Source organism: Tachyglossus aculeatus, chromosome X1, assembly GCF_015852505.1.
Source record: "Tachyglossus aculeatus isolate mTacAcu1 chromosome X1, mTacAcu1.pri, whole genome shotgun sequence".
Classification (NCBI taxonomy): Eukaryota; Metazoa; Chordata; class Mammalia; order Monotremata; family Tachyglossidae; genus Tachyglossus; species Tachyglossus aculeatus.
In genome coordinates, this window is record NC_052101.1 from 125,664,267 (window position 1) to 125,692,092 (window position 27,826).

Below are 27,826 nucleotides of genomic sequence, written 5' to 3' on the forward strand. Positions count from 1 at the left end.
GATTTAAATGTGCTGCGGTAGTTGTTGGGAGGATATTGGGAGGACCTAGGGAGAAGAAAAATTCATCTGGGAAGGTCTCAGGGTGGAAGTGGGATTTCAGAAGGGCTCTGAAGGTGGGAAGAGTGGGCTCTGGTGGATACAGAGCCAGAGGGTGTTCCAGGAAGGAGGTGTGAGCAAAGGGTCAGATGGGGGAGAGGCAAGAAGGAGGCATGGGGAGTATGTTAGCTTGAGAGGAACAAAGAGTGCAAACTGGGGTAGAGTGCTGAGAGTGGGTAAACAAGAGAGAGACAGAGTGCCTTAAAGCTGATGGTCAGGAGTTTATGCAGAGAGGAATGGGCAGCCCTTGGAGGTTTTTGAGGAGTGAGAAGGCATGTGCAGAATGGTGCTATAGCAAAAAGATCCTGAAAGCAGAGTGATGAGAGTGGATATTGGAGTGGGAGGGAGTTGGGGATGTGAAGGGGAGACTTTGGTGAGTTCACACCTAAGAACTCCTTTAGTCAACAAAGTAGTTGACAAGGCCATCCGGGAAAAAGAGAGGAGGGAGACGGGGGCATTGGTCACTTGGGGAACGAGTTAAGGTCTGGAAGAGTTGGTGACAGCGATAGATGAGGGAGTCCTCAAAGGAGGAGAAGTAATATTACCGAGCTGCAGAGAGGGGAGAGTGGATTGGAAGGAGCCTGGATTTCCTCCAGCAGCACTTTGTGGTATGGGTGCAGGCCTGGAAGAAGCCTACCGAGGAGGAGGTTTAAGGCTGAGGTTGGCGGTGCAAGAGCAATGGCGAGACAGGACAGGGGTGTGAGGGACTTGTGTTCGGCAGAGAGGGTAGTGTTGAGGATTTGTGCTTCAAGACAGGGGAGGTTGGGAAGGGAGACCAAATGGAGCCCGATGGCTTGGGATGATTGGAAATCACAGGTCTCTGTGGGAGGAGAGGACAATTTTATGGGGACAAGGACGTGGGAGGGAAGGCAGGTGAAGAGGCTGTGATTGGAGAGTGGGATTTCAGACTTGACCAAGTTAGTGAGAAGTGGCTCAGTGACTGGTGGTTATGAGAACCAGTCTGTCCAAGCTGGGGCATGGTGGAGGTGAGGTGGATCTCTGACGTGGAACGCCCTCCCTCCTCATATCAGATAGATAGTTGCTCTCCCACACTTCAAAACCTTATTGAAGGCACATCTCCTCCAAGAAGCCTTCCCTGACTAAGCCCTCCTCTCCTGCCACTCCCTTCTGCACCGCTCTTACTTGCTCCTTCATTCATCCTCCCTCCCATCCCCCCAGCACATATATATGTATATATATATCTGCAATTTCTTTCTTTATCTATCTATTCATTTATATTAATGTCTGTCTCCTCCTCTTGACTGTGAGCTCATTGTGGGCACGAATATGTTTGTTTTTTGTTATATTGTACTCTCCCAAGTGCTTAGTACAGTGCTTTGCACACAGTAAGTGCTCAATAAATACAATTGAATGAATGAATGAATGAGTGAATGAATGAAAGTCTTAGCCTGAGAAGAAACAGGCCATTGGGAGGTCACCAGGAACATCCACATGGAGATCGAGGATCGGTGTAGGGATGGAGGAGGAGAGAAGAAAGGAGCAAAGAGCATCATCAAGGACCAGGGGCTGCAGGCCAGAGCGGGGACATGGGCCTGGGAACTGGAGGAGTGGAGGGATGGAGAATTCCTCACCCCAACTGACCCCAACTCCTCCCCATTCCCCATCAGTGAGGCCAAACCTTGGCAGGCTGGGCACAGAGGGAAGAGTCTTTCCACTTGACAGAAAAAAAGATAGTGAATTTCAACCTGGGGGGAGGCTGGGCTCTTTCCAATGCTTGATGACATAATAATAATAATAATAATGTTGGTATCTGTTAAGCGCTTACTATGTGCCAAGCACTGTTCTAAGCGCTGGGGTAGATACAGGGTAATCAGGTTGTCCCACATAGGGCTCACAGTTTCAATCCCCATTTTACAGATGAGGTAACTGAGGCACCGAGAAGTTAAGTGACTTGCCCAAAGTCACACAGCTGACAAGTGGCGGAGGCAGGATTAGAACCCACGACTTCTGACTCCTAAGCCCGGGCACTTTCCACTAAACCACGCTGACATATGTTAATTCACTCAGCCCAGCCTTGTTGATTTACCAGGCCCCAAAACCCAACACTTCAGGGTACAGTCCTCACTGAAGTTGAAAAATGCAGCATGAAATAGAAGCTGCCTACCATTCTTTTTCGTACTGATCTCCTTGGAGTTAGATGCAAGGAATTATTGTTTAGCAGAATTTTTAGCCTTGAACCTACAATGTAGCAAGACTTGTGTGGCTGAAATAGAATGCTATTTTTCATGAAGTAAATAATGTAATCGAGTCTATGAGGATGTCAGCAGGAGAGTTAAAACCATCATAGAATAATCCTCAAACCCAAGCAGCTGAAAATAGCCTACAGGTTTGTGGGCTCCATTTCCCTCAGGACTTAAATATGTCTACATTCTACCTGATCATTGTTCACTCTATTAACCCTGTCAAATATATATATATATATATATTATATATATATATATATATATATATATATATGTTATATATATATATATATATATATATATATATATATATATATATTCCAGTCTGTTTCAACGCAAGCCATAGGAATGAAATGTACTCTCCTGAATATGACTCCTTTAAAGGCCAACACAAGGTAGTGGTATAGTGGATAGAACATGGGCCTGGGAGCCAGAAGGTCCTGGGTTCTAATACCAGCTCTGCCACTTCTCTGCTGTGTGACCTTGGGCAAGTCACGTGACTCCTCTGTGCCTCAATTGCCTCATCTGTAAAATGGGGATTGAGACTGTGAGCCCCACATGGGACAGGGACTGTGTCCAACCCGATTTGCTTGTATCACTTCAGTGCTTAATACAGTGCCTGGCACATAGTAAACGCTTAACAAATACCATTATTATTATTATTATTATTATTATTATTTCTTATGTCCATAGCTGCACAGAGGAGAATCAACCAAGAAGTCAATCATGGTATTTATCAATCATGTACTGTGTGCAGAGTGCTGTACTAAGTGCTTGGGAGAGTACAATAGAGTAAGTAGACATGATCTCTGCCTTCAATGAGTTTATGGCATTCCTTTCTCTTCAAATTGCTAGCACTCACCAATCTCTCAATATTTAGTCTATGCGTGGCCTTAATTGATTCAGGTATTCAAGGTATTGGTGGGATGACAGTTTGAAAGACGGTGGCTTTTCCAGTGAGATTTTAGTTGTGCCCATGCAAATTATTGTAAACAACTTCCCCAATCAGCAAGACACTCTGGGCTGATGATGATGATGATGATGATGATGATATCTGTTGAGTGTTTCCTATGTGCCAGGCACCGTACTAAGCACTGGTGTGGAGACAAGCAAATCAAGTTGGACACAGTCCCTGTCCCACGTGGGGCTCCCAGTCTTAACCCCCATTTTACAGATGAGGTAACTGAGGCTAGAGAAGTGAAATGACTTGCCCAAGGTCACACAGCAGACAAATGATGGAACCAGGATTAGAACCCATGACCTTCTGACTCCCAGGCCCGTGCTCTATCCACTACACCATGCTACTTCTCTTGTCTAAAAAAGAGAAGTCTAAAGAAAACTGCATCAGGAAAGCCATACACACAAAGCCCAAAATTTATATTGGCAACCTACAGCTAAATACGGACAGAGTTCTGTTACCCAGGCAGCCACTGACCTATGATGAAATGAGAGACAAGAAATTAGAAAAGTGAATGGAGAAGCCAGCCCATCCTTTTGGGAGTGTGTCCAATAGTGCCCAGCAGCGTAGTAGCAGGCTCCAGACCAAACTAAAGGTCTTCAGAGCTGGAGGGTTGTCCATCCTTCACTACAGCCATGAGACCTGGACAACACACAGCTCAAACAATGCTGCATTCCGGCTGAAAACTTCAGAGTCAAATGCTGAGGGTATTATACGTTATTTTCATTAGTGTCTGTCTCACCCTCTAGACTTTAAGCTCATTGTGGGCAAGGAACATGTCTGTCATCTCTGTTGCACTGTACTCTCCCAAGTGCTTAGTATGGTGCTCTGCACACAGTAAGCACTCGATAAATACCATTGAATGATTGATTGATTGAATGATTGAAAGACCCACACGGCACACGGCTATGAAAGGAAGAAGCAGCTCTTCTCAAGCAAAAGCTTCCTGAGGAATGAGAGACAAGACAGACAGGCAAAGGAGAAAAGAGCACCAAGTGCTGCAAACATCAAATATGTGAAGAGCATAAGGGATAGCCTTTGTGGATGGACAATTTGGTCAGGACGGTGGTCCCACATTGACCTTTTCAGACAAGTGTACACAAACACACATTCACACTCACACCCATAGGTGAATTTTGCCATCAGTGGTGTCTTCTTTGAGGTCAGAGGATAGTATTTGCATTTCTAGATGCACCCAAGAGGGTCATACTAAAAAAACTACAGTATCATATTAAGGGGTGCCAAAATACATTTTTATTATTACTGAATCTAGGCAGGAGTTTGGGGGTTCAGGTAGGGACATCAGAGCCAAACTGAGACTGGCTGACTCTGGGCACTGGATCCCCTCTCTGACCTGGCATAGTTCACCCCTTCTGCCCAGGTGTGCCTGCTTCTACCTCTGCCCACATATCCCCTCCCCTGACACTGCCTAATAATAATAATGGAGTTGTATGTTAAGCACTTACATACCACCCACCATTCTAAGCACTGGAGTAGATACGAGATAACTAGATCAGACACAGTCCCTGCCCCACATGGGGCTTGCAATCTAAGTAGTAGGGAGAGCAGGCACTGAATCTCCATTTTACAGATGAGGAAACTAATGCCCAGAGAATAATAATAATAATGATGATGGTATTTGTTAAGTGCTTACTATGTGCCATGCACTGTTCTAAGCGCTGGGGGAGATACAAGGTAATCAGGCTGTCCCACATGGGGCTCACAGTTTTAATACCCATTTTACAGATGAGGGAACTGAGGCACAGAGAAGTTAAGTGACTTGCCCAATGTCACACAGCCGACAAGTGGCAGAGTGGGGATCAGAACGCATGACCTCTGACTCCCAAGCCCAGGCTCCTTCCACTAAGCCACACTACAGAGAAGTGAAATGACTTGCCCAAGGTCATCCAGTGGGCAAGTGGCGGACCTGGGATTGGAGCCCAGGTCTCCTGACTCCTAGACCTTTGCTCTCCCAACTTGGTCATGCTGCTTCCCTGCATAGCAGTTGCCATGGCAGAGGTTGAGAGATGGTGGCTTTTCCCCCTGGCTTTGTTGAGTGATTGGATGCAGGTCCAGGGGGAAGAGCAGGGCTCTGGGAATCAGGAGACCTGCCTGGATTCGAGTCCAGGTTCTTCCTGTTGGGATTCTGCCATCAGAGGTTTCTGATCAGAATCACTTAGAGGGGTATGGGCCCAGCAGGAATGATGGAATAATAATAATAATAATGATGATGGTATTTGTTAAGCTCCTACTATGTGTCAAGCACTGTTCTAAGCACTGGGATAGATACAGGCTAATCAGGTTGGACACAGTCTGTGTCCCACTTAGAGCTCACAGTCTCAATCCCCATTTTCCAGATGAGGTAACTGAGGCCCAGAGAAGTGAAGTGACTTGCCCAAGGACACACAGCAGATAAGTGGGTAGCTGGGATTATAACCCAGGTTCTTCTAACTCCCAGGCCCAGGTTCTATACACTAGGCCACACCGCTGGCTTACGTGGGCAGCAAAGACCACGGCTGTTATCAAAGCAATTGCCTATAGGGTCATGATGCTAAAGTGCAGCATCGGTAACATGTGAGGCTCACTTGGAGCACAAACAGGTCCTGTAGGTAAAAACCTTTGTGGGTGCCATTCACAGTGTACTGTCCCACTGCTCGCCTCCTCGCTTGTTGCACTCCGGGCCCCAGTGGGAATATGACGGGCCAGGACAAGAGAGGGCAAGAGGCGTCGTGCAGTGTGGCCTAGGGGCAGAGTGGAAACAGCAAGAGCCTGGGAATCAGAAGGACCTGGGTTCTAATTCCGATTGTCTGCTGTGTGACCTTGGGCAAGTCGCTTCACTTCTCTGTGCCTCAGTTACCTCATCTGTAAAATGGGAATTAAGACTGTGAGCCCCATGTGGGATATTATCTGTGTCTAACCTGATTAGCTTGCATCTACCCCAGCATTTAGTACAGTGCCTGGCACATAGTAAGCGCTTAACAAATACCATTAAAAATACCCCCACCAGGGCTAGCATCAATTCCTCCATGCTGGCTCTCCATCCTGAGGCTCATCCGGCATTCCCAATGGAAGAATTTATTCCAAGCACTTTTATTCTCACATCATTTAACAGAAGTGGATTTCCTAGAAAAATATGGTCGAGTCATGGTCCGTCTTTCTGAAGAGGCAGAATCTGCTTTTCCGAAAGACATTAAAATGATCTTCTCTATCACATTAGCTAACAGCAGCCGGCTCCTCTTCTTTGAAAAGCCCAGCCAAAACACATCCTCTTCTAAATCCCACAGAGACATGGTGACGCGAGGGAGTTCGAGAAACTTTCCAATGAGTTTCTGCAAATGACCGGAGCCCAGTGATGATGATTTATAAATCTTTTATGCTTCCCAAGCTCAAGATGTGTTATTTTAAATCACGACGAATAGGCCCATCAGGTGAGCTATAAACTTTCCCTGGAGCACTTTCTAAAGAAGACACTGCTTTCTTAAATGGACTCACTTATCACTATGTTATGTGTTTTGTGGGTTTAAAATTTTTATAGTATGCAAAGGACTAAGCTCCAGCAGAACCTCACAAGGGAGACTATGAACCGCCATTACCATTACAGGAAAAAATAGAGTTAAAGGCCAATCAACCAGCCGTGGGAGTCAGTGACTCTTGGCCCGCTGCCCTCTACCTGAGCAGAGCCAATCTCTCGGTCACTGGCATTTATGGAGCACCTACTGTACTAAGGGCTTGGGAGAGTACAATAATGATGATGGCATTTATTAAGACCTTACTACGTGCAAAGCACTGTTCTAAGCACTGGGGGAGATACAAGGCAATCAGGTTGTCCCACGTGGGGCTCACAGCATTAATCCCTATTTTACAGATGAGGCATCTGAGGCACAGAGAAGTTAAGTGACTTGAACAAAGTCACACAGCTGACAAGTGGTGAGTTAGCAGATGGGATCTCTGCACACAGAGAGCTTACAGTCTATTGTGTGCAGAGCACTGTCCTAAGCACCTGGGAAGGTACAAGATAACAGGGTTGGTCGACATGTTCCTTCCCCCCAGAGAAGACAGGGCTGTGAGATTGCTGAGCAACCATCATAATGACTATCAACTTCCTGTTTTCAGTTTTTTTAATAGGACTGGAAAATAAGAGGCCGATTACCCAGGCTGGGGCATTCTTAAACTCCACTCAAAATATCAACGTAAGAAAATCAATCACTGTAATGACAGGAGACTGAATAATAAGACATAATAATAAGACAAAAAATGAAACTGAATACTTAAGTTCACTTAACATGTAAGCCATCCACCAGGACATTTATTATTATGATTATTATGATTATTATCATTCCTGTTACTATATAAGTGCTTACTATGTGTTAAGCACTGTTCTAAGCAATGGGGTAAATAAAAGTTAATTAGGTTGGGCACAGTCCCTGTCCCACATGGGGCACACAATTTAATCTGATTTGCTTGTATCCACCCCTGTGCTTAGTACAGTGCCTGGCACACAGTAAGCACTTAACAAATACCACAGTTATTATTATTATTATTATTCTTAAGTAGCAGGAAGAAAGGGTATTGAATCCCCATTATACAGTTGAGGTAACTGAGACACAGAGAAGTTAAGTGACTTGCCCACAGTCACACAGCAGACAAGCAGTGGAGGCAGGATTAGAATCCGGGTCCTCTGACTCCTAGGCCTGTGCTCTTTATTGAGTGCTTACTGTGTGCACTAGGCCGTGCTGCTTCTCAGGGTTTATAAACCCCACATGTAGTATCAACGAAGAACATCAATTACTGAAATGAGAGGAGAATGAATAATACAACTAATATAAAAGAAAGGAACAGACAAATAATTTCAACTGAAAAATACAGGCTCCTGTGTCATTAGTTTCTCAGATATTCTAGAATTCTTCAATAATCTTAAAGTTTCAGGAGATGGTTATAGACATAGTTTATTATCCCTATCTATTCAAATTCAAAGTTAATTCTATAATCATAATGAAATGAAATGTTAAAATATTAAAATATTAAAGTGGTGCTGACATATTTTTACAAGGAAAATGTATTGGAAACCTACTATTTAAAGTGGAACTTCGGACTGTGACTTGATGAAAAGAAAGCCTCGAGACAGTTTGGTCTTTTGCAAAAACACATTTAAAATTTTGACAACAAAGCTTTTCATTTGAAAGGGAGTCATTTAATTTGAAAGGTAAGTAGCGGTTGGAAACCTGCCTCACCTTCTTCCTCTTTTCAACCCCGTCTCTCACGGGGAAAGAGGGAGGAATCAGTTTGCTCTTCACCTCACAATATTATTTCCAACCCACACCTCCTTCTCTCACCTCTTTCTGTGAATCTCACACCCTCCATCTCTATTACCCTCCGTAGCTTCTAGTCACGGTTACCTACCACTCTACTGGTCTCTGGTCATAACAATCACTCGATCATATTTATTAAGCACTTAGGAGAGGAACATAGACTTAGAAGCAGGAAGAAGCAGCATGGCCTAGGGGATAGAGCATGGGCCCTTCTAACTCTAAGGTCGATGTTCTATCCCCTAGCCCACGTTGCTTCAGTACTGAGCATTGCAATACTGAAAGCCACAACTGGCCAAGCATTTCCACCTCAACCCCACAGCATGGCCTAGTGGAAAGGGCACGGGCCTCAGAGTCAGAGGGCCTAGGTTCTAATCCCGGCTTCACCACTTGTCTGCTGGGTGACCTCAAGTGTAAAATGGGGATTAAGACTGTGAGCCCCATATGGGACATGGACCATGTCCAACCTGATTAGCTTGTATCTACCTCAGCGCTTAGTACAGCACCTGGGACATAATAATAATAATAATAATAATAATAATAATAATAATAATAATAGCATTTATTAAGCACTTACTATGTGCAAAGCACTGTTCTAAGCGCTGGGGAGGTTACAAGGTGATCAAGTTGTCCCACAGAGGGCTTACAGTCAATCCCCATTTTACAGGTGAGGGAACTGAGGCCCAGAGAAGTGAAGTGACTTGCCCAAAGTCACACAGCTGACAATTGGCGGAGCCGGGATTTGAACCCATGACCTCTGACTCCAAAGCCCGGGCTCTTTCCACTGAGCCATGCTGCTTCTCTGCCATAGTAAGTGCTTAACAAATACTAATAAAAATAAAACAAAACAAAACAAAAACCCAGCAGTGGGTGGATGGTACGTGTGAGGAGAATGGACAGCAGGACTGCCCAAACTGCTGCTGTAGGGGGAACTAGAAGGAAGGGACTGAAAACTAGAATGCAGTAAAAAACACAGCCTCAGACTGTAATGCAATTCGGCTGAAAACTGGGAGATGATTCATCATCATTAATGGCAGGTTTTTGAGCACTTACCTTGGGCAGAGAATACACCACAAGCTGACAACACAGTCTCTCCCCTCTAGGGGATTACAGTCTATCCGGGGAGATGGACTGGCATGAATTATTTATAAATAGCGGAAGGGAAAACGAGGATACAACAGATAATAACACAAATATATCAGGATGATAGGTTAAATAAATGATTAGATATATAACTAAACAGAGTTAGTAGACACAGCTCCTGCCCTTGAGGAGCTTAGAGTAGAGATGGGGAGACAGACTAAAGTAAATTGCAGGGAGGGGGAAGCAAGAGATGCTAAGTTTATGTACATAAGTGCTGCAGGGGGAGGGGATGGGAGTGAGTACATAAATGTTAAGGGTAAGGACTCAATCAATCAGTCAATGATATTTATTGACCATTTACCGTGTGCAAAGCACTGTAGTAAGTGCTTGATTCATTCAAGTGCATAGGTGACCCAGTAAAATTAAATTAAATCATGGTATTTGTTAAGTACTTACTATGTGCCAAGCACTGTTCTAAGCGCTGGGGTAGATACAAGGTAATCAGGTTGACCCACGTGGGGCTCATAATCTTAATCCCCATTTTACAGATGAGGGACCTGAGGCACAGAGACGTGAAGTGGCTTGCCCAAGGTCACAAAGCAGACAAGCAGTGGAGGCGGGATTAGAACCCATGTCTTCTGACTCCCAAGCCCGTGCACTCGCCACCAAAGCTACGCTGCTTCTCGCAGTAGGAAGTGAAATGGGGTGGGGAGATGAGAGATTAGTCTGGGAAGGTTTCCTGAAGGAAATGTGATATTATTATGGCATCGAATATGGAGAGTGCAGCAATTGCATCATGTGAAGCATAAGAGATTTCCAGGCAGGAGGGAGGGTATGAGGAAGGAGATGATAGTGAGGAAAAATAAGTAGGTTGGTTTTGGAGGAGCCAAAGGTGTGGGCTGGGCTGTAGTGGGAGAGGAGTGAAGATAGGTAGGAGGCGGAGTGCTGATTGAGTGCCCCAAAGCCAATGATGAGGAGTTTCTGCTCTGTGCGGAGATGGTTGGGCAACCACTGGAGGAGTGGGAGTGAGGAGCGGGAAGATACGTACAGAACAATTTTTTAGAAAAGTGACCTGGAAGCAGAGTGAAGTATGGACTAGAGAGTGGAGTCTGAAGTCAGGGAGGTAAGCAAGGAGGCTGAGGCAAAAAAGAGGATTGATGACATTTACTGAATGCTTTCTGTGTGCAGAGCACTCTACTGAGCCCTTGGGAAAGTACAAAAGAGTAAGTCAACATGATCCCTGCCCTCAGAGAGCTTACAAACTAGCCGGGGAGGCAGACACTAAAACAAATTACAAGTAAGGGTAGTAACAGAGTGTAAAGATATGGTCATTATTGCTATGGGCGTGGGGAAGTGGGGTGGGGGTGGGGTGAATCCATAAGTGCTTAGTAGGTACAGATTTAGGAGAATAGGTGACACAGTAGGGGAGGAAATAGAATGGGAAGATTAGTCCAGAGTGGACAGTACAAGTAGGGATGGAACAAACAGAGAGAAAAGTGGGGAGACAGAGAGGAATGGGAGGAGAGGGACTGGAAATTGAGGGTAAGCAGAATCTGATGTCTGATAAATATGATTGAATGAATGAATGAATGTTGAGGGGGCTGGGGCCAGAGGAGAGATGAAGGGCAGTGTGTGCGTGTGTGTGTGTGTGTGCGCGCACGCATGTGTGTGCACGCTCTGGGGCGGGGTGGGGGGGAAGGAGGGTGGCCTGGATTGTGGGCTCCCACACTGGCTTTTTCAGCCACACCCACCTTCACAGGCCAATCTCGCCATCAGTTACGTTGTCTTGGAGAACCAAGGACAACCACAGCGCTATAAATGCTCTAACTTCTGGATCTTAGCGATGTCACGTTTTAAATTTGAGCATTTTTCCACTTTAAAACAAACCCCTTTCCTTCAAAACAGAGCATGAAATATGCAATTGTCCTTGAGATTGGATGAGGACCTTCAAAGCCATTAAATTTCCGTTGAAGTCAGCTTTCAAGGCAAGGGGCTCCAGGTTGTCAGAGAGGCAAACCTCGGTCAGCTCTTTGACAATTACCCTAAAAGCTGGGTGACAGCTATCCAAACTCTCTCCGTGAAATATGACATCATTAGTGGGATTCGGAACCGTGTTAGTGCACTGTGTTGTGGGTGCATGTGGCAAACACTGAGTGGAATCTTGACATGATAGACACGTGGCATCTTTTGGTCTCATTGTTTCAAAGAACAGACTGCTTCCTACTGAGACATTAGCAGACATATTTTGAAAGTTTTTTTTCAAAACTACGTTACCGGTGGAAACGGTATTGCGGTATGTATTTTTTTTAAATGCGGCATGGACTATTAATAATAATACCACAAACTTTTATGCACTTAACGCTTTGTATGCATCCCAAGTTTTTCACATTATTTATCTTGTTTAATCCTCACAACTTCCCTATGAGGTAGGGAGAGCAAGTATCTTCATTTTATAGATGAAGAAACTGAAGCCAGAGAGGTTATGTGACTTGCCCAAGGTCACCCAGCAGGCCAGTGGCAGATCTGGAGCTAGAATCCAAACCTCTGGATTTCCAGTTCCATTTTCTTTTCATTAGACAACACAATTATTCCCATTTTGCAGAATGGAAAACTGGGACTCGGAGAGGTTAAGTAGTAGTGGTACTAGGAGGGGTCATAGTAGCAGTATTTATTAAGTGACCACTTGGTAACAACGGGACACGTTCCCTGCCTTACACCCTTATAGCAGAGACAAAAATAAACATATTTACCCGGTGAATGACTTGCCTGACATTACCCAGCAGGCAAGTGGCTGAGCCAGAACTAGAACCCAGGTCTCCTGCCTCCCAAACCTGTGCTCTTTCCGCTAGGCCCTGCTGTATATTACAAATGAAAATGTGTTCGGCCCATTTCAGAATTTTCCAGTTTCCGCAAAGCTCTTTGAAACGATCTTATTTAGTCAGGGACTTCAAATGCCTCTGGGGAGTAGATGGATGCTTCATTATGGCCACGTCAGATTTTCTTTTTGTGAATGTTCAAATGCAATGGAGACTTCCTAGGATCCATTTCAAACCTCCCATTTGGCCCCGTTGCCGCCTACAGATCACATCAAACAGATCCTGGGACGTTTCATCAGGCCTCCTGCCTTACTATCTAGATGGAAAAGCTTGCTCTCTCGCAACATGACTCTTTTGTTGAAACAATTTCTGTGATGAACTGTAGATGGAGTTATCTTCCCATCTGAGCCCAACTGTGGAAGGTAAATTATGATATCCTTCAACTCACTTTTCCTCCATTCTATCCCTGAATCCTATCCATCGTTTCAACCCGCTTGGACCTGAAATGTGTATCGGGAGATGCTGCCGCTGATGATGACAGCTCACGTTTACATCGTGACATGGCGCCGGGGGCTTCAGTGTGGTTGGTTTTCACAACCATGCTGGGAGAGACTGAGGTCACCCAGATAGTCCAGGAGCAGAGCCGGAACCTAGATTTAGACCCATATTCTTAGGAGAAAGCCGAGAATCTTCGGCACATATATAATCATCCTTTCCGGACCGAAGGAGCTGACAATCTTCAGATCCCCTACTAGAAACCTATCTGTTCCAGAAACCATTCCCTGACTAAACTCTCATCTCCCCACTCTATTCCCACTCCCTTCTGCGTCATCTATGCACTTGGGTTTGTACCCCCTAAGCGCTTTGATACTTACCCCACCCTCAACCCCAGTGGCACCTAAGTCCTGATACTCTGCTGTTTAAGTCAAGCACATATCCTGATACTCTGCTGCTTCCTCTAAATGTCAAGCATTGTGGCTCAGTGGAAAGAGCACGGGCTTTGAGTCAGAGGTCATGGGTTCAAACCTTGACTCTGCCAATTGTTAGCTGTGTGATTTTGGGCAAGTCACTGAACTTCTCTGTGCCTCAGTTATCTCATCTGTAAAATGGGGATTAAGACTGTGAGCCCCCCGTGGGACAACCTGATCACCCTGTAACCTCCCCAGCACTTAGAACAGTGCTTTGCACATAGTAAGCGCTTAATAAATGCCATCATCATCATTTATTTTGATGCCTGTCTCTCTCAGGAGACTGTAAGCTACTTGAGGACAGGGACCGTGTCTACCAAGTCTCCCTAGTGCTTAGCACAATGCTCTGCATACAATAATAATAATAATTGTTATGCATTTTCTATGTGCCAGGCAATGTACTAAGTGCTGGGGTGGGTACAAGCAAATCAGGTTGGACAAAGTCCTTGTCCCACATGGGGCTCATAATCTTAGTTCCCATTTTACAGATGAAGGAACTGAGGAATAGAGAAGTGAAGTGACTTGCCCAAGGTCATACAGCAGACAAGTGGCAGGGCCGGGATTAGAATCCAGGTCCTTCTGACTTCCAGACCCTTTCTCTATCCATTAGAATATGTTGCTTCTCTGTCCACTGAGCTTCTCACAGTACACACTCACTAAATAGCATGGATTAATTGATTGACGATGACTTCAAATCAATATTTCTCAAAGAGAAGTTGACTGTGCAATTCGAGGTGCTGTGAGGCAATCCTCGCCTTTTTCATCCCAGTTCTCAGATGAGAAAACATTCATGGAGATTATGGGAAATCGCAAAGTAACTGCTCAGTGACTGATTTATTAATTCCAGTGTTTGGGCAGGAGGCAGCCCGACAGACAACTGTTTTGCAGGACTAACTGACCCGGAATCAGCTTTACAGAAATTGGACCCCAAGACCTACCTGTTGTTAAGGAAAGAAGAGGACAATTCCTCACCTCTGCCCCTTCCTCCCAGCGGGCTCTGCTCCCTCACCCTAGAACCATTGATATTGCAGACACCCTTAAAAGAGAGGTCCAGGACTTCAGATTCTGCTGTGGGGCAGATATCCAAGCGCTAGATGGGCCAAAATGAGTCTATCTGATCATCAGCTCCAGGGAGGTGAGAGGGAAGAGGATAAGAATAATGTTGATATTTAATCACGAACTAACCAGGTGCCTAAGTACTGCGGTAGACACAGTGGAAGCAGATCAGACACCAGCCCTGTCCCACATGGGACTCGCAGTCTGAAATAGGGAGAGCAGGTCTTCTACCCCTACTTTACAGACAAGGAAACCGAGGCCCAGAAAGGTTAAGTGATTTACCCAAGGTCACACAACAGGCGGGTGGTAGAGCTGGTGCTCGAAACTGTGTCTCTTGAATCTCCATCCTGAGCTCTTTCCAGTGGGTCAGGGGCATGTTCTGGGAGGTGGGGCATGTGATGGGACGTGTCTTATCTGTCCCAGTACAGGCTTGGTACCAACTGGCCTTGGGAACTGGAATAAGATGCCTGCTTCCATGGGACTTCAAGGCTGTCGATAATGAGCCTTGGCCTTCCCCCTCTGCGCCCTGGATTGGTCGAGGGTCTTAGGAAAATGACACTTCCCAACTATGCTGGCCGGGAATAGGGAAGTGCCATTTTCCTGGGGCTCGGGAAAGGCAGGCCATTGTTGAGGACATTTCATCAGTTGCACTCCGCAAATATCTGGGTTGGGTTCCAAACTGTGGCTGCTTATAATGATAACTGTGGTATTTGTGAAGCGCTTACTATGTGTCAAACACTGAACTGAGTACTGGGGTAGATAGAAGATAATCAGGTTCCCACAAGGGGCTCACAGTCTAAGTAGGAGGGAGAACAGGGATTGAATTCCCATTTTGAAGATGAGAGAACTGAGGTCCAGAAAAATGCATTGATTTGCCCTAGGTCCCACAGCAGACAAGTAGGGGATCTGGGATTAGAACCCAGGTCCTCTGAATCCTAGGCCCCTGTTCTTTCCACCTAGGCCATGCTGCTTCTCTGCTGCTTATGACTTAACCAGGGAAGAGACAAATGTTCCAGCCCCCTTTCCTCTACAGACAGGAAAGGAGAGGGCTCATTTGACACCCCTTGGGAAGAAAGAGAAGGGCCTGTCTGATCTGAATGTATTGTATCTACCCTAATGCTTGGCGTATAGTAAGCTCTTAATAAATAGTATTGTCATTATCATCATCTTCATCATCATAAGTGCTTAGGAGGTGAGGACTCAAGTGTATGTATGACACAGTAGGGGGAGAAATTAGAGTGTGTATGAGACATTCATCAGGAAAGACTTCCTGAAGGAGATGTGATTTCAGAAGGTCTTTTACGGTGGGGACCGCAGTGGTCTGCTACTTGTGAAGGGGAGAGAGTTCTGGGCAGGTTAGTACAGTGCTTTGCACACAGTAAGCGCTCAAAAAATACAATCGAATGCATGAGGGAGGATGTGAGCAAGGGGTCGACGGCCAGAGAGACAAGAATGAGGTACAGTGAGGAAGTTGGTGTTAGAGAAGTCAAATACGTGGGTTGGATTGGAGTGGGAGTGAAGTGAAGACAGGTAGATGGGAGTGAGCCAACTGAATGCCTTAAAGTCGATGGTAAGGAGTTTCTGTTGGATGAGGAGATGGCAAGACAGCTATTGGAGGTTTTGGAGGAATGGGGAGACATTCGCAGTATGATGTTTTAACAATGTTTACTTCTTTAGATCTTGTCCTGATCCTCCGGCCAGCTCTGGAACATGCTCCAGTCCTAAGCTCTTTGTCCAAATTAAGCCCTTCTAGATTGAATTTCTTAGAGAAAGGAGAAAATCTTCCAGTACTTCAGCCAAGCAACACTAGAGGTCTCTCGTAACCCAGGTATGCCATCTTCTGGGACATTTTCCATTCTCTCAGTTACGCTCTCCTTCGAATTCCTATTTTGGCCTCCCATTTCTCTTTATGAATTATACAGCTTGCCTCGCTTAACTTGATAATACTAGTTTGTAACACTCCCTATTAAATTAATAGTTTAATTGATCAATTAACTCACTTTAGTTTGCCAAATAAACGTCCAAATGAGATTATTCTTTCCATCCAAACAATGGGCATTGATGGTAATAGAAAGTTAAGATGATTGGATACAGTAGGGTAGATTGATTCTTTTAATTTGTGAAAGTCAATGGCATAGCGGGCACCGTCAATAGTGTTTGGATTGTGTGACCTAAAAATACATTTGGTTTCATTAGGTGGAGCAGGTTACGACAGTTTCCATTTCCCTCTCGTTCACTGAGATGTAAAGACAATGGCACTTTTAATTGCAGTCCCTGTAAAGGGCCTCACCCACTATTGGCTTTTTAAACTGTATGTTTTATTCAAATGTTGGGGTCTGCATGTCTTAACCGCACTGGACTCTTCTCTTCAACTGACTATTAAGGTCTCAACTTTTTCTGGAATTACAGCTAGAGCTGAGGTTCTCAAGCATCCCTTGGTGCGGGTGGGAGGCGGAAGGGTCGCCAGGGGGGTGGTAGGCGGGGGAGAGAGCGGGGGGGCACTGCAGCCTCCCTGGCACCCACCTGACACCCAGCCCTCAACTTCTGCAGGGTGTAATTCCCCCTCTCCCCATATCGTCTCCCTTTCCACTCCCTCCCCTCTAAGCTTAGGAGGGATAAGGATGGCATGAGGTTTGAACTCTCAGGAAAGGCCAGGACATACGTTTATTCACTTTGATGGACTCCTCTTTGCTTTCTGGAAAAGAGCTGTTGAAAGGGAATGGATGCTCTGGAAATTCACATCTTCTCTGACCTTTACAGCGAAAATATGATGCTCAAAGGTTTGGGCGTTGAGGAATTGGTAGGTTAATTCAAAGCAAGTGCCCCACATACTTGTAGAAGTCTGGTGTGGAGCTTGCTGTCTGACCTGAGTGTCCCATCATGCACTAGGGCCTTGTCAGCGACTAGTCATGGCACATACCAGTGGGGAGGATGAGAGAGAGCAAGTGATTTGTCACCCAGGCAGCTGTCACCCTGAAAAGCTGCCTTAGCCATACAATAAGAAAGTTGGGGTTTTTTTAATTAGTATTTGTTAAGCACTTACTATGTGCCAGGCACTGTAATAAGCACTGGGGTGGACAGAAAATAAACAGGATGGACACAATTCATTTCCCATGAACCACAGGGTTTGGGTAGGAAGATGAGTTTTGTTTTGGACATGTTCAGTTCGAGGCGTCAGCAGGACAGACAAGTAGAGCTACCCTGAAAGCAGAAGGAAATTTGAGACTGCATAGAAGGAGAGAGATCACATGGGTGGAGATGTGGATTTGGGAGTTGTCAGTATAGAGGTGGTAGTTGAAGCTGTGGAAGTGAATGAGTTCTCCAAGGGAGTGGGTGTAGATGGAGAATAGAAGGGGATCCAGAACTGAGCCTTGAGAAATTCCCTCAGTTAGGGGGTGGAGGAGGAGCCCGTGAAAGAGACTGAGAATACATGGCCAGAGGGGTAGGAGGAGAACCAGGAGAGGACAAGGTCAGTGAAGCCAAGGAGGGATAATGTTCCCAGAAGACGGGGATGGTCCACAGTATTGAAGGCAGCTGAAAGGTTGAGAAGAATTAGAATGGAGTAGGGACCACTGAATTTGGAAGGAAGGAGATCAGTTTCCATGAAGTGAAGGGGGCAGAAGCCGGATTAGATGGGTCAAAGAGAGAGTTAGAGGAGAGGAAGTGGAGGCAGCGGGTGTAGACAACTCGCTCGAGGATGGGATCCACAGCCACAGGTGGAAGAGGTAGATTTTGAGAGGAGGCAAGAGATCTCCTTGTGCGATTCTGTTGGGAAAGATGGAAGAGTCAAAGAAGGGGCAGGAAGAGGGAGGGCCTGGAGAGGAACAGGGGAGATTTTAGGGAGATCACATTTGATGATTTCAATTTTCTCTGTAAAGTACGTGGTCAGGTCATTGGGGAAAGAGACGGTGGGAGGTGGGGGGGCAGGGGGTTTGAGGAGGGAGTTAAACATCTGAAACAACTGGTGGGAACAATGGGAGTAGGAGTCAATAAGGATGGAGTAATAATATTGCTGGATGGTGGACAGGGCAGAGTTAAAGTAGGTGAGGATTTTTTTTATATGGTTGAGGTTGGACTGGATTTTCACCGGCAGCGCTCCACAGCCCTTGCACAGAAGCAAAGGTAGCATACTGTGGATAGTTTGGTAAACATTATCTTACATATATCTTCATCTCTAAGCTAGGATGGTAAGCATCCGACTCAGTGATTAGCTGGGAGGCATAGGTGAACTTCTCACTGGCCTCCTTGCTCATTTCTTTCAAATCATATTTAATTTCCCCCTCGTCCAGTGTATCACTCTTGATCATAACGTTCAACCTGGACGTATATGACCAGTATAACAGAATTGTTGTGAGAACCAAAATTCTGGAGTTCCTTGATTTTTTAAAATATAGCTTCTTGTAGGCAGTCTACATAGAGCAGAACTGAGACACAATGTGGAAATTAGGGTCCCTGAAATACAACCATATTGAGGGTGAAATCGCTTTCTATCAGGTTCCCTTTCCCCAACCTCAAAGTGGTACAAAGGTCAAGGAATGCTAGAGTTTACTCATATTCCAGTCCTGTATAACAGTCAATTCATCAATGGTATATATTGAGTGCCTACTGTATGCATATCATTGTACTAAGCATTTGGGAGAGCACAGTAATACAGAGCTGGTAGACATTTTCCCTGCCCACAAGCAGCTTACAGTATAAAGGGAGAGACAGACATTAAAATAAATCACAGATCTGTACATATAGTAACTCCCCAATTTTTTTAGTGAATATGCTGAATAAAACTCAGGAAAATGGAGGGGTCTGGGAGTAGATCCGGTGCTATATTGAATCAATCGTGGTTTGGGAAGCATTTTGTAGTGGGTCCTAATAGTATTGTCTCAAAGAAGGAAATACAATGAGAAAAAGAAAAAAAGAAAGAAGGACAGAATTTCTTATAGGACTCGGAATTCACCCAGATAGCACACATTCTTAGGATCTGAGGATTTTGTTTGTTCATTTATGAGGCTCAGCACCTCACATAAATCACTGGAGATGATGTAGAGCCTTCACAACCCAAGGACTTTTGAGGAGTCTGTGGACTGCCCCCTTCCAAGAGTCATTTTAGCTGCTTAACTTTTGATTGTTTATTTTCTTCCATTATTGGTCAGGTATTCCTATTTCATATCTGTCTGACCTTAATCTCTTTGATTGTGACCCCTTTGTGAGACAGCACCTCTTAACATAAAACCTAAGTCGCCTCATACGACTACCACCGAGACAGCGGGACCTTCCTGTTCCAGGCCGGGAGCGGAATTTACCACGTGAAAGACGGAGGGTCCCAGGGGTTTACCAGGAGGGAACTGAGGCCCAGAGGAGTGAAGTGACTTGCCCAGAGTCACACAGCTGACAAGTGGCGGAGCCGGGATATGAACCCACGGCCTCTGACTCCAAAGCCCGGGCTCTTTCCACTGAGCCACGCTGCTTCTCAAGAAGCAGCAGAAGAGCAGAGAAGTCCTCTCCCCCTCGTCCCCCTCTCCATCCCCCCCATCTTACCTCCTTCCCTTCCCCACAGCACCTGTATATATGTATATATGTTTGTACATATTTATTACTCTATTTATTTATTTATGTTACTTGTACATATCTATTCTATTTATTTTATTTTGTTAGTATGTTTGGTTTTGTTCTCTGTCTCCCCCTTTTAGACTGTGAGCCCACTGTCGGGTAGGGACTGTCTCTATTTGTTGCCAATTTGTACTTCCCAAGCGCTTAGTACAGTGCTCTGCACATAGTAAGCGCTCAATAAATACGATTGATGATGATGATGATGATGATGAGCACCACTAGTATAATAACAAAATAGAGATGGAGGAGGAAGTCTGCCTTTCACCATAAACTATCAGCTCCTCCTGTGTATATACATTTATAGGGAATACAGATTCTGGGTTGGTCAAAGGCCAGGGAATGTCCTAAGGTCTAGAGCTGCATGTTCCCGAAAAACCCCATATTAAGGAAAATTCACATTAGTGTTCACCCGGATTGGATGCTGTATGTACAAGCAACACCATGACATCTGATATTCTGACATCACATCATATTCTGTCCAGGCACACATTGTTGGAATAATGTTGCCCAGCTCCATTACTGCATTATATCCAAAAAGCAGAGTGAAAATCCAGCTAACATCTTGTCTTGTCTTTTGCTGTCGAGTCGTCTCCGACACATAGTGATGCCATGGACACATACCTCCCAGAACGCCCCAATTCCATATGCAATTGTACTGTAGTGTATCCATAGAGTTTTCTTGGTAAAAATCCCGAAGTGGTTTACCACTGCCTCCTTCTGTGCAGCAAACTTGAGTAGCCACCTTTGACTCTCTCCCATGCCGCTGCTGCCCAGCACAGGTGGGTTTTGACTTGTAGCAGATTGCCTTCCACTCACTAGCCACTGGCCAAGCTAGGAGTGGAATGGGTAGGCTTCTTCTTGACTCTCCCTCCCGTAGTTGAGACTGGTGGAGTACTGGAAACTCTCCAGGTTCAACTCCGTGAGAGGTCCAGCTAACAAACACACATTAATATCAATGAATTCATTATTGTACTCTCCCAAGCACTTAGTAGTGCTCTGCACATGGTAAGTGCTCAATACACGCTGAGAAGCTGCGTGGCCTAGTGGAAAGAGCATGGGTCTAGGAGTCAGAAGGACCTGGGTTCTAATCTCAGCTCCACCTTTTGTTTCCTGTGTGACCTTGGCCAAGTCACTTAATTTCTCTGTGCCCCAGATCCCTAATCTGTAAACTGGGGATTAAGACTGTAAGCCCCACGTGGAGTAGGGACTGTGTTCACCCTGATTAGCCTGTATCTACCCCAGCACTTAGTACAGTGCCTGGCACATAGTAAGCACTTACCAAATACCATAAAAATTAAAAAAAAATTTAAAATGGCTGTGGATTAGTGCTACAAGATCAATGAAGAAACAGGAGAGTGAGTGAGTTCAGTTCAGTAGAGAGGGTGATTCATTCATTCATTCAATTGTATTGAGCATTTACTGTGTGCAAAGCACTGTACTAAGAGCTTGGGAGAGTACATTGTAACAACACAGACACATTTCTGCACACAACGAGCTCACAGTCTAGAGAGGGAGAAAGCCATTAATATAAATAATAGATAAGTAAATAAATAAATTACAGATATATACATATGTGCTTTGGGGATGGGAGGGAGGATCAATGAAGGAGCAAGTAAGAGCGGCACAGAAAAGAGTGGGAGAAGAGGAGAGGAGGGCTTAATCAGGGAGGGCTTCTTGGAAGAGATGTGCCTTCAATGAGGCTTTGAAGTGGGGGAAAGCAATCATCTGTCTGATATGAGGAGAGAGAGTGATCCAGGCCAGAGGTAGGATGTGGACGAGAGGTTAGCAGCGAGACACATGAGATCGAGGCACAGTGAGAAGGTTAGCATTAGAGGAACGAAGTGTGCGGGCTGGGTTGTAGTAGGAGAGTAGTGAGGTGAGGTAATAATAATAATAATTGTGGTATTTGTTAAGCACTTACTCTGTGCAAAGCACTGTTCTAAACTCTGGTGGGGGTACAAGGTGATCAGGTTGTTCCATGTGGGACTCACAGTCTTAATTCCCATTTTACAGATGAGGTAACTGAGGCACAGAGAAGTGAAGTGACTTGCCCAACGTCACACAGCTGACAAGTGGCAGAGCCGGGATTAGAACCCACGACCTCTCACTCCCAAGCCCGGGCTCTTTCCACTAAGCCACGCTGCTTCTCGGGCCAAGAAGTTTTTGTTTGATACGGAGGTGGATGGGCAACCATTGTAGTTTCTTGAAGAGTGGGGAAATATGGTCTGAGCATTTTTGAAGAATAATGATTTGGGCAGCAGAATGGAGTATGGACTGGAGTGGGGAGAGTCAGGAAGCAGGGAGGTCAGCAAGGAGGCTTATATAATAATCAAGGTGGGATAGGATAAGTGCTTGCATTAATGTGGTAGCAGTTTGGATGGAGAGGAAAAGGCAGATTTTGGCGATGTGAAGGTACAACTGACAGGATTTAGTGATGGCTTGAATATGTGGGTGGAAGGAGAGAGAGGAGTCAAGGATAATGCCAAGTTTATGGGCTTGTGAGACAGGAAGGATGGTGGTGCCATCAACAGTGATGGGAAAGCTAGTGGGAGGACAGGGCTTGGGTGGGAAGATAAGAAGTTCAGTTTTAGCCATATTAAGTTTGAGGAGACGGAAGGACATCCAAGTAGAGATGTCTTGAAGGCAGGAGGACATACAAGACTGCAGAGAAGGAGCGAGATCAGGGCTGGAGATGTAGATTTGGGTGTCATCAGTTTAGAGGTGATAGATGAATCTATGTGAGTGAATGAGTTTTCCAAGGGAGTGGGTGTAGATGGAGAAAAGAAGGAGACCCAGAACTGAGTCTTGAGGGACTCCCACAGTTAGGCGATGGGAGGCAGAGGAGAAGCCTGTGAAAGAAACTGGGAATGAGTGACCAGGGAGAGATAGGAGAACCAGGAGAGGACAGTGTCAGTGAAGCTGAGGTTGGATAATATTTCCAGGAGAAGGGAGTGGTTGACAGTGTCAAAGGTAGTTGAGAGGTCGAGGAGGATTAGGATGGAGTACAGGCTATTGGATTTGGCGAGGCGATCACTGGTGACCTTTGAGAGGGTGGTTTTTGTGGCATGAGGGGCATAGAAGCCAGATTGGAGGGGGTCAGGAGAGAACTGGAGAAGAACTTGAGGTGGCAGGTGATGTTGAGGGCAATTTGTGCTTTCAGGAAAGGTAGTTTAGGTATGGAGACTAAAGGGGAATTATGACTATAGAAAATTGGCTCAATAAGTGGAATTACCATTATTAGTAGAATGGGGAAGCTAAGACCATTTAGGTTCCTTTTTCACCAAAGGTAGTTCTCAGAAATCATAATGATGGCATTTATTAAGCGCTTACTATGTGCAAAGCACTGTTCTAAGCACTGGGGAGGATACAAGGTGATCCTCCTTGCATGCATCAAATGATATTTTCTGGGCACTTACTCTGTGCTAAGCACTATGCTAAACTGGCCTAGTGGATGGGGCATGGGCCTGGGAGTCAGAGGACCTGGGCTTCTAATCCTGGCTGTGCCACTTGTCTGCTATGTGAGCTTGGGCAAGTCACTTAATTTTTCTGTGCCTTAGTTACCTCATGTGTAAAATGGGAATTCAGGCTGTGAGCCCTATGTGGGACACTGATCATGTCCAATCTGATTAGCTTATACCTACCCCAATGCTTAGTACAGGGCCTGGCATACACAAATACCATTTACAAAAATTCAAGGTGATAGGAGCGGACACTGTCTCTGATGCACATGGGGCTCACAGTCTGAGAGGGAGGGAGAATAGGTATTGAATCCCAATTTTACAGAGGCGGGAACTGAAGCACAGTGATGTTATGTGACCAGCCCAAGGTCACAGAGCAAGCCAGTGGTGAAGTGGGGATTTGAAGCTGTGTCTCTTGACTCAGTTCAGAGTTCTCTCCACTTGACCAGGCTGTTTACATGCTGCCATCGAATACCATCAAGCTGGAAATGGAGTGCTGTTTAAAGCAGCATGGTCTCCTGTAAAAACCACGGGCCCGGGAGTCAGGGAACTTGGGTTTGAATCCCAACTCTTCCATTTGCCTGCTGTGTGACCTTAGGCAAGTCACTTCACTTTTCTGTGCCACAGTTTCCTCCTCTGTAAAATGGGGATGAAATCTATTCCCCTTGGCATTGTCACTTGGGCCCTAGGGCAGAGGGGTGAGTTCCTCCTGGTCTCTAAGAGGGAGCCTGTTGCATGGAGCTTTTGCTGCCTCGGTGCATCCCCAGACTGCTCCCATCTAACCCGGGGCCCCACCCAAACATCCCCTGCTGCCAACCCTGTCCCTCCCCAGGGTTTCTTCCCCTCCCTGGCTCCAAACGGGGGGCTGGGCTGAGCCCCGCCACGGAGAGCGTGGCTCAGTGGAAAGAGCCCGGGCTCGACCCCCTCCAGTCTGGCTTCCATCCCCTACATTCCACGGAAACTGCCCTCTCAAAGGTCACCAATGACCTCCTGCTTGCCAAATCCAACGGCTCATACTCTGTCCTAATCCTCCTCGACCTCTCAGCTGCCTTCGACACTGTGGACCACCCCCTTCTCCTCAACACGCTATCTGACCTTGGCTTCACAGACTCCGTCCTCTCCTGGTTCTCCTCTTATCTCTCCGATTGCTCTTTCTCAGTCTCTTTTGCAGGCTCCTCCTCCCTCTCCCATCCTCTTACTGTGGGGGTTCCCCAAGGTTCAGTACTTGGTCCCCTTCTGTTCTCAATCTACACGCACTCCCTTGGTGACCTCATTCGCTCCCACGGCTTCCACTATCATCTCTACGCTGATGACACCCAGATCTACATCTCTGCCCCTGCTCTCTCCCCCTCCCTCCAGGCTTGCATCTCCTCCTGCCTTCAGGACATCTCCATCTGGATGTCTGCCCGCCACCTAAAGCTCAACATGTCGAAGACTGAACTCCTTGTCTTCCCTCCCAAACCTTGCCCTCTCCCTGACTTTCCCATCTCTGTTGACGGCACTACCAAGGAGGAGGTGTCGGTTTCCTTCTCGCCCCCCAATGTCGCTTTCGCACTATCCCTCCTCCCCCTTCCCTTTCCTTCCCCTCCTTTGAAGCCCACATTATTCGCCTCTACCACCCCCTCCAGATTCTTGTAGCCGTCATCTACCGCCCTCCGGGCCCCACTTCCAACTTCTTTAACGACTTTGACCCCTTCCTCACATTCCTTCTCTCCTTCTCCATGCCCACTCTGATCCTTGGAGACTTCAATATCCACATGGATATCCCTAACGACTCCTCTGCCGCCCGCCTTCTATCTCTCCTTGACGCTGCCAACCTCTTCCTCCACCCCACCTCACCCACTCACCAACTTGGTCATACCCTCGACCTCATCATCTCCTACCGCTGCACTGTGTCCACCCTCACCAACTCTGTGATCCCTCTCTCTGATCATAATCTTCTCACCTGCCTCCTCACTCACACTCCTTTCCCCTGTAACTCCGTATTACTCCCTCACAGAGATCTCCGCTCTCTGGACCCCACCCATCTATCAGAACGCCTCACACCCCACCTCGCCGCCCTCTCCTCTCTACCCAGTCTTGATGATCAGATTACTGCTCTCAACTCTACCCTTTCTACTCAGCTAGACTCGCTCGCTCCCCTTTCCCTTCGCCGCTCTCGCACCACTAACCCACAGCCCTGGATCACTGCCACTGTCCGCCTCCTTCGCTCTTATGCTCGAGCTGCCGAACGCTGCTGGCGAAAGTCTAAACACCATGCCAACCTCGTTCACTTCAAGTTTATCCTTTCCTGCCTTAACTCAGCCCTCTCTTCTGCCAGACAAAACTATTTCTCCTCCCTTATTGACACCCATGCCCATCACCCCCGCCAGCTCTTCCGTACATTCCGTACATTCAACTCCCTTCTCAGGCCCCCGGTTCCTCCCCCTCCTCCTTCCCTCACCCCCAACGATCTGGCCTCCTACTTCATTAACAAAATTAAATCCATCAGGTCCGACCTCCCCAAAGTCTCTTCCCCCCTTTCTCCAACCCCCCGGCTCTCAACATTCTCTGCTACTCTCCCATCCTTCCCAGTGGTATCCTCAGAGGAACTCTCCTCCCTCCTCTCAAGTGCTACTCCGGCCACCTGTGCTTCTGACCCCATTCCCTCTCATCTTATGAAATCTCTCGCTCCATCCCTTCTCCCCTCCTTAACTTCCATCTTCAACCGCTCACTCTCCACTGGTTCCTTCCCCTCTGCCTTCAAACATGCCCATGTCTCTCCCATCCTAAAAAAACCCTCTCTTGACCCCACCTCACCTTCTAGTTATCGTCCCATATCCCTCCTACCATTCCTTTCCAAACTCCTTGAACGAGTTGTCTACACGCGCTGCCTAGAATTCCTCAACAACAACTCTCTCCTCGACCCCCTCCAGTCTGGCTTCCGTCCCCTTCATTCCACGGAAACTGCGCTCTCAAAGGTCACCAATGACCTCCTGCTTGCCAAATCCAACGGCTCATACTCTGTCCTAATCCTCCTCGACCTCTCAGCTGCCTTTGACACTGTGGACCACCCCCTTCTCCTCAACACGTTATCTGACCTTGGCTTCACAGACTCCGTCCTCTCCTGGTTCTCCTCTTATCTCTCCGGTCGTTCTTTCTCAGTCTCTTTTGCAGGCTCCTCCTCCCCCTCCCATCCTCTTACTGTGGGGGTTCCCCAAGGTTCAGTGCTTGGTCCCCTTCTGTTCTCAATCTACACTCACTCCCTTGGTGACCTCATTCGCTCCCACGGCTTCAACTATCACCTCTACGCTGATGACACCCAGATCTACATCTCTGCCCCTGCTCTCTCCCCCTCCCTCCAGGCTCGCATCTCCTCCTGCCTTCAGGACATCTCCATCTGGATGTCCGCCCGCCACCTAAAGCTCAACATGTCGAAGACTGAGCTCCTTGTCTTCCCTCCCAAACCTTGTCCTCTCCCTGACTTTCCCATCTCTGTTGACGGCACTACCATCCTTCCCGTCTCACAAGCCCGCAACCTTGGTGTCATCCTCGACTCCGCTCTCTCATTCACCCCTCACATCCAAGCCGTCACCAAAACCTGCCGGTCTCAGCTCCGCAACATTGCCAAGATCCGCCCTTTCCTCTCCATCCAAACCGCGACCCTGCTAATTCAAGCTCTCATCCTATCCCGTCTGGACTACTGCACTAGCCTTCTCTCTGATTTCCCATCCTCGTGTCTCTCTCCACTTCAATCCATACTTCATGCTGCTGCCCGGATTATCTTTGTCCAGAAACGCTCTGGACATATCACTCCCCCTCCTCAAAAACCTCCAATGGCTACCGATCAATCTGCGCATCAGGCAGAAACTCCTCACCCTGGGCTTCAAGGCTCTCCATCACCTCGCCCCCCTCCTACCTCACCTCCCTTCTCTCCTTCTACTGCCCAGCCCGCACCCTCCGCTCCTCCACCACTAATCTCCTCACTGTACCTCGCTCTCGCCTGTCCCGCCATCGACCCCCGGCCCACGTCATCCCCCGGGCCTGGAATGCCCTCCCTCTGCCCATCCGCCAAGCTAGCTCTCTTCCTCCCTTCAAGGCCCTGCTGAGAGCTCACCTCCTCCAGGAGGCCTTCCCAGATTGAGCCCCTTCTTTCCTCTCCCCCTCGTCCCCCTCTCCATCCCCCCGCCTTACCGCCTTCCCCTCCCCACAGCACCTGTATATATGTATATATGGTTGTACATATTTATTACTCTGTTTATTTATTTATTTATTTATTTTACTTGTACATTTCTATC

The 27,826-nt window shown here is 46.7% G+C and overlaps 1 non-coding gene across 1 annotated transcript; it reads right to left on the bottom strand.

Moving 5' to 3' along the window:
- Positions 1 to 20,880: 20,880 nt before the first annotated feature.
- Positions 20,881 to 21,020, bottom strand: LOC119920018. Its single transcript, XR_005447789.1, has one exon. It is a non-coding gene; the product is annotated as a small nucleolar RNA SNORA7 (small nucleolar RNA).
- Between the last annotated feature and the right edge of the window lie 6,806 nt (positions 21,021 to 27,826).